Here is an 8,108-nt window from a genome sequence, read left to right as displayed (position 1 = left end):
ATAATATATTTAGAAAAGCTATAGTGAATTTTGGAGTATCTACTTTTTAATCACCATATTCCAATTTTTATTTGCCCCATCATCTATATCTGCATCATCTTCCAAATATCAGTTTCATATTTTAGGGAATATTAATATGTTTTATTTTTAGCATAGGCAAAATCTAAATAAAATATGCTTCCAATGCCTCAATAATACATCAGGGAATTATTTGATAATATTCTATCAGTAGACAATTTAAGAGTTTATTTTATCTTATTATAATATTACATTCTCTATCTTCTTAATATTATTATAATTTGGTAATAAATAATAGCTATGATTTCTATCCTTTACATATAATTTTGGTATATTATATCATCTACTATTTCCCCTATTATTATTTTAAAAATTAAAATATGGAAAACTGCAAAATATAAAAAAGCAATCATCTAAAGTCAAAGATGGCAGAATAGCAGGCCTTAAGGCTCATCCACTCCCACAAATACATTGAAAATTCAACTATATGTGGAACTATTCACACATAAAATGGGTGAAAAACTGACAAAAGTCCTCAAGATTATGATAGAACAAGAAAAACATTCAAAACCAGATAGGACATAAGAAAGAAGAAGAACAAGAGAAAAAGAAGCAAAAGGAAATGAGATGGCACCTGCTTCCCAGGAAGGAGCTAGAAAGAGGAATAGCTCCTGCATCCTGGGGAAGCTCCTGCCCCCAGCAATGAGACCAGATGAAAACAGAGGAGGAGCCCTAAATAAATGGTCTGAAACAGTTAAGAAGGAGAGTCTTCCACAGTCAGTGTTATGGTGCCAGCAGGTGTCAGCAACTAAAACTTTGGCCTGAGGGATCAGACCCAAAGAGGGAGCTGGGCCAACTACATGGGGAAAAAGTTGGGGTTGGCCATGCAGAAACAGTTTGGAGGAAATAGAGTATAGGGTGACCACAATGGAGAGCATATAAGCAGAGGCAGTCCAGTGGGGCTTAGAGACTAGACATCATTGTTTGGGGGTGCTGCAAGGAAGAGGCAGGATCCACCACTACGGCCTTGTTCCCTAAGCCCACTTTCTCAAGCTGCAGGACACTGCCTGCCTCAGCTCCAGAACCACTTGGCCATAGCAGCTGTCTGGCAATGTCTGGGAAGCAGCCCCACACTTAGGGCTACAGTAACCACCTGGAGAATAACACAAGTTCCTGGTTCCTGTCAGTGGGGCCCTTGTGCTATTGGAGACCAACCTGCACAATAAGAGTTGCTGGAGGTGGTGGCACTCATCCCCCAAGAGATCAGGGAAAATACAGGTGCTTTGGCTCCACCCAGAGAATCTTCAGGGGCTCTGACCAGTAGGACAGTGCCAGAAAAGCTGCTGGTTGCAGCACCCACTTCCTGCAAAAGTGACAATCTTCTTGAGCAGGGAAAATACAGGAGCCTCAGCTCTGCCCAGAGAGGCTGTGCTCATTCCCACAAAAGGGCCATTGGTGTCCACTCTCTGCAGATCAGGGAAAACAAAGGTGCCTTCTCTCCGCCAAGAGAATCTAAAGAGGTTCGCATCAGCAAAGCAGCACCAGAAAAACTGCTGGCAGCAGTGCCCATTTCCTGCAAAAGCAGCGACCTGCTTGAGCAGAGAAAACACAGGCAAATACAAGCATCTCAGCACCTCACAGACAATCTATGGAGACTCATGCCAGCGTGGCAGCAACCATTCCTGTGAGAGGACTGATGGTGTCCTCCCCCTGTCGATCAGAGAAAACACAGGCACCTTGGATCTTCCCAGATAATTTGCAGAAGCTCACACCAGTGTCAGAAAAGTTAGTGGTGGCAGTGCCCATTTTCATGAGAGGGCTGCCAGTGCCTGCTCTCTGATGGAGCTGTGGGCTTCCCAACCAGCGAAAAGTGCAATATACAGGACCCCACCAGTGGCCCTGTGAAGGCTCATGTCAGTGACACTCTTTCCACACCAAGGGAGCCAGGGGAGGCCCGTTAACCAATATTTTAAACTGCAGGGCTACAGAGAGCACTCCTACCAGCAGAAAGGCAGGGAGAGGGACTGCCAGAAACACATCCTGCAGCTACAGAGAGAGCCTGTGAGCAATAATTAGGGAGAAGCCCCCAGCTCCTGAGGTTTTAGAGAGATAGACCTAAAGTGGCCAAGCAAGGAAACTGCTGGCAGAACAGTGGAACCTGCTCCTATACCTATGGAAAACAATACCTAGAGCCTACCCAGCAAAGCAGTACATGTGAGCCACTACCACCCTTGAGATTTGCAGGACTGGGACTGGGCACCTTCTTCAGCATCTACATACCAACTGTCAAGGGGACGATAAACAGAAAGGTAGACACTATGACACCTCAAAGAAGCAGCTTTCAGACAAAGGAACAAGACAAAAACACACAAAAACCACTCAATGATGAAAAGATAGACAATTTGCCTGAACAAGAATTCAGAGGGATGATACTAAAGATGATCCAAGATCTTGGAAAAAGAGTAGAGACACAGATAAAGACCTTACAAGAGATGTTTTACAAAGAGCTAGAGGATTTGAAGAGCAAAGTGAATAGTACAATAGCTGAAATGAAAAATAATCTAGAAGGAAGCAATAGCATGCTAACGGAGGCAGAAGAAAAAATAAGTGAGGTGGAAGAGAGTGATGGAAATCACTGCTACAGAAAATAGAATGGGAAAAAAAAAACTGAGGAGAGTCTAAGAGACATCTAGGACAACATTAAACATACCAACATTCACACTGTAGGGGTTCTAGTAAGGGAAGAGAGAGAAAAAAAGTGCCAGAGAAAATATCTGAAGATATTATAATTGAAAATTTCCAGAGGACAAGATAGTGGAAGAGTAGGGGGACACGCTCACCCTCTCCCACAAACACGACAAAAAAAACACATCTACAGGATAAATGACTCACACAGAACAGCAACCAATCGCTGGCAGAAGAACCTAAACTCCAATGACGGCAAGAAGTTCGTGGCACTACTAGGTAAAACAAGAGAAAAGTGGAGAGTGAGAGAAGGTGAATCTGAGCTGGACCGGTGCTCCCAAAAGGGAACTGCGGAGAAGAAAGAGATCCTGCACCCTGGAAAGTCACCTACTCGATGGAAAGATCAAACGAACCAGAGGAATCTCCAGATGCAGAGAAGAGTGTAGCAGTCAGTTGGAGTTCTAAAAAGCAGATCGAGAACCGAACGGACCATCTGAACTATGGGCACAGTCACCAAAAATTGAGACGCCTGGGTGGGGGCTGGGCACCAAGACCTCCGCTCTGGAGGCTAGGCCCCGGGAAAGGGCTGGGCGGGCGGGGCAGAGGGGAGCGGAGACTGCTTGGGAGGTCTAGAAACCGGTCTGTCAAGTTTGACGGGGCAGAGACTGCCAGGGAAACTAGAAAACAAAGCTGTCACAGAGGAAGGGAGGAATACTCTAGGGGCGGGGAAGTGGAAAGCCACATCAGAGGGAACCTGGGAGAAGAGCCTGGTCTGCACCCGTGCTGGGGAGGGGAGAGAAGAAGGGGTGGGTCCCCATAGAATACTCCCCACATGACAGCAAGCTTACCGACCTGCTAGCTAGCAGAAAGCTGTGCTTCCCAGTGCATCCCCTCCCCCTACCCCCGCTACCCCCTATACACTCGCTGGACATGGGGCTGCCTGCCATCCGGGAGGGCTGGCCTCAACAACTGCCTGAAGCCTACCACCACAGGGGCTGTCCCTGCACAGGTCTGCTTGCCCTTTGGAGGGGCTACACTTCCGCAGAGTAGCACCAAACACCACCAGCCCCCGAGAAAAGGCCTGCAGCCCAGAAAAGCTAGAACAAGCCTAGCCAAGCCGTGAAAAGATCTGCCTAATTTCTGAGTCGGGCTGCCCTGGGGAGGAGCCTCTTGGGTTTTCAGTGGCCCTGCTACCCTCCCAAACCCCCAGGGGGTGCTGAGCCCTAGCGGATCAGCTGCATAGGACTGCCAGCTCCAGGCAGGACCCCCTGCAGCCCAGAAAAGCTACAACAAGCCTGGCCAGGCCGTGAAAGGATCAGCCTAATTCTCAGACAGTCTTTCTGAGTTGGGCTGCCCTGGGGAAGAGCCTCTTGGGTTTTCAGTGGCCCAGCTAGCTTCTCCAGCCCTTGGGGGGAGCCACACTCTTGCGGAAGAGCTGCAAAGGACTGCCAGCTCTCTGCAGGACCCCCTGCAGCCCAGAAAAACTACAACAAGCTTGGCCAGACTGTTAAAAGATCTGCCTACATTCCCAGACCGTCCTTCTGAATTGGGCTGCCCTAGGGAAGAGCCTCTTGGGTTCTCAGTGACCCAGATACCTGCTACAGCCCTCAGGGGGTGCTGCACTCCTGAGGAACAGCTGCCCAACACCGCCAACCCCCTCCAAGAACACCACAACATAAAAACATCAGAGCAAGCTCTGCATGACCGAGTAAAATCTGCTGCCATTCTGGTGTGGAACTCCCAGTCCTGTCTGCCCTCAGGAAGTCCTCCTTTGCTTCAAAGAAACACTGTTAGCCCCATCAACACTCCAGAAAAGCCACACTGCCTCAAAAAAGACTGACCAACAACGCCAGTCCTCAGGAAATATTCTACAGCAGTGACAAGGCAAACACGGCCCGGTCACGGAGAGTACAACTCCACCAGGAAAAAAAAACAACAAACAAGATGAAAAAGCTGAGAAACCACCCCCAGTCAAACCAACAGGGGAACTCACCTAACACAGTCAACAATGAAACAGATCTCTGCAGTCTGACAGACCTGGGGTTCAAAAGAGAAATAGGGAAAATACTGAAGGAATTCAGAGAAGATATGAACAGTAAGGCAGATACCCTCAGAAAGGAACTAGAAAATATAAGGAGGAGCCAAGAAAAACTAGAACGTTCATTTGCAGAGATGCAAACTGAATTAGGGGCAGTAAAAACCAGAAAGAATAATGCAGAAGAACGAATCAGTGATATGGAAGATAGAATAATGGGAATCACCCAATCAGGTCAGCAGACAGAAAACCAAATCAAAAAACAGGAAAGCAATATAAGAGACCTATGGGATAATATAAAGCGGGCCAATCTACACATAATAGGGATTTCAGAAGGAGTGAAAAAGATAAGGGAATGGAATGGAAAAAATATTTGAAGAAATTATCACTGGAAACTTCCCAAATCTAAAGGATACTGGGTTCAAGATACAAGAAGCACAGAGGGCCCCAAACCAATTGAACCCAAATAGACCCACACCAAGACACATCATAATAAAAATGGCAAAAGTTAGTGACAAAGAGAGGATCCTAAAGGCAGCAAGAGAAAAGCAGAAGGTTACCTACAAGGGAACCCCCATAAGAGTATCAGCTGATTTCTCTACAGAAACACTACAGGCCAGGAGGGAATGGCAAGAGATATTTAAAGTGCTAAAAGGAAAAAATATGCAACCTAGAATACTCTATTCAGCAAGAATATCATTTAAAATAGAAGAGGAAATAAAAATTTTTTCCAACAAACAAAAACTTAAAGAATACAGCAACACAAAACCCAGGTTAAAGGAAATATTGAAAGGGCTTCTCTAAACCAAAAAGAAAGGAAGGAAAGGGAAGAAAAAAGAAAAGAAAAAAAAAAGAAGAAGAAGAGGAAGAACTAGGACTGACGAAACCGCAATCAGAGAGCAGTCACTCAAATAAGCCAGAATACAAATTTAATCATGAACATGCTTCAAACAAAATAAAATTAAAGAGAAAAAAATAAAGAGTCATCAAAATCATAAAATGTGGGCAAGGGATGTTAGGAAATAAATAGACCCTTTTTGTTTGTTTGTTTTTATGTTTCTCTTCTTAATTTTAACACAGTAATGAAGTGTTTGAGCCTACAGGACCATCAGGCTAAAACACAATTATAGGAAGGGATTAGCATACTTAAAAAACAGGGCAACCATAAGCCAAAACCAAATATTGCATTCGCAAAAAAATGAAAAAAAAAAAAAAAACACTCAAGCAGATAATAACAGGAGACCATCCAACCAAAAAAAAGAAAGGAAGAATGGAGAACCATAGAATCAAGTGGAACACAAGGTTCAAAATGTCAATAAATAATCATCTATCAATTATCACCTTAAATGTCAATGGACTGAATGCCCCAATCAAAAGACACAGAGCGGCTGAGTGGACAAAAAGGCAAAAACCTTCAATATGCTGCCTACAAGAAACTCACCTTAGGACAAAGGATACATATAGATTGAAAGTGAAAGGGTGGTGAAAACTATTTCACGCCAATAGACATGACAGAAAAGCAGGAGTTGTAACACTCATATCAGACAAAATAGACTTTAAAACAAAAGACATAAAGAAAGACAAAGAAGGACACTACTTAATGATTAAGGGATCCATCCAAGAAGAGGATGTTACTATCGTCAACATATATGCCTCAAATATAGGAGCACCCAGATACATACAACAAATATTAACACACATAAAGGGAGATATTGATGAGAATATAATCATAATAGGAGACCTTAATACCCCCCTCACATCAATGGACAGATCCTCTAGACAGAAAACCAATAAAGCAACAGAGATCCTAAAGGAAACAATAGAAAAGTAGACTTAATTGATATCTTCAGGACACTGCATCCAAAAAAATCAGAATACACATTCTTCTCAAATGCTCATGGAACGTTCTCAAGACTCGACCACATATTGGGACACAAAGCTAAACTCAATAAATTTAGGAGCATAGAAATTATCTCAAGTATCTTCTCTGACCACAATGCCATGAAATTAGGAATCAGCCATGGGAAAAGGAAAGAGAAAAAACCTACTACATGGAGACTAAACAACATGCTACTAAAAAACCAATGGGCCAATGAGGAAATCAAAAAGGAAATTAAAAACTACCTTGAAACAAATGATAATGAAGACACAACCTCTCAAAATCTATGGGATGCTGCAAAAGTAGTGCTCAGAGGGAAATTTATAGCAATACAGGCCTTTCTCAAAAAAGAAGAAAGATCCCAAATTGACAACTTAACCCTCCACCTAAACGAATTAGAAAAAGAACAAAAAAGACCTAAAGTCAGCAGAAGGAAGGAAATTATAAAGATCAAAGAAGAAATCAATAAAATAGAGATTCAAAAACAATAGAGAAAATTAATAAAACCAAGAGCTGGTTCTTTGAAAAGGTAAACAAAATTGACAAACCCCTGGCCAGACTCACTAAAAAGAGGAAAGAAAGAACCCAAATAACCAAAATTATAAATGAAAAAGGAGAAATCACAATGGATACAGCAGAAATACAAAAAACCATAAGAGAATACTATGAACAACTATACAGCAACAGGTTTGACAATCTGGAAGAAATGGACAATTTTCTAGAATCTTACAGCCTGCCAAAACTGAATCAAGAAGAAACAGACCAACTGAACAGACCGACCACTAGAAATGAAATTGAAGAGGTCATAAAAACACTCCCTACAAATAAAAGTCCAGGACCAGATGGCTTCACAGGTGAATTCTATCAAACATATAAAGAGGAATTGGTGCCCATCCTCCTTAAACCCTTTCAAAAGGCTGAAGAGGAAGGAATACTCCCAAAGACATTCTATATGCCAGCATCACCCTAATTCCAAAACCAGACAGAGTTACCACCAAAAAAGAAAACTATCGCCTAATATCATTGATGAATATAGATGCAAAAATTCTCAACAAAATCTTAGCCAACCGAATCCAACAACATACCAAAAAAATTATACACCATGACCAGGTTGGGTTCATCCCAGGTTCACAAGGATGGTTCAACATACACAAATCAATCAGCATCACACACCACATTAACAAAAGAAAAGTCAAAAATCATATGATCATCTCAATAGACGCAGAAAAAGCATTTGACAAAGTTCAACATCCATTCATGATCAAGACCCTCGACAAAGTGGGTATAGAGGGAACATTCCTGAACATAATCAAAGCCATGTATGATGAACCCGCAGCAAATATAACACTCAGTGGAGAAAAACTGAAAGCCTTCTCACTCAAATCTGGAACAAGACAGGGATGCCCACTCTCACCACTGCTCTTCAACATAGTTTTGGAAGTCCTAGCCACAGCAATTAGACAAACAAAAGAAATAAAAGGCATCCATATA

Source organism: Sus scrofa, chromosome 2 (genome assembly GCF_000003025.6).
Source record: "Sus scrofa isolate TJ Tabasco breed Duroc chromosome 2, Sscrofa11.1, whole genome shotgun sequence".
In the NCBI taxonomy this organism is placed as follows: Eukaryota; Metazoa; Chordata; class Mammalia; order Artiodactyla; family Suidae; genus Sus; species Sus scrofa.
This window is presented reverse-complemented; position numbering follows the sequence as displayed.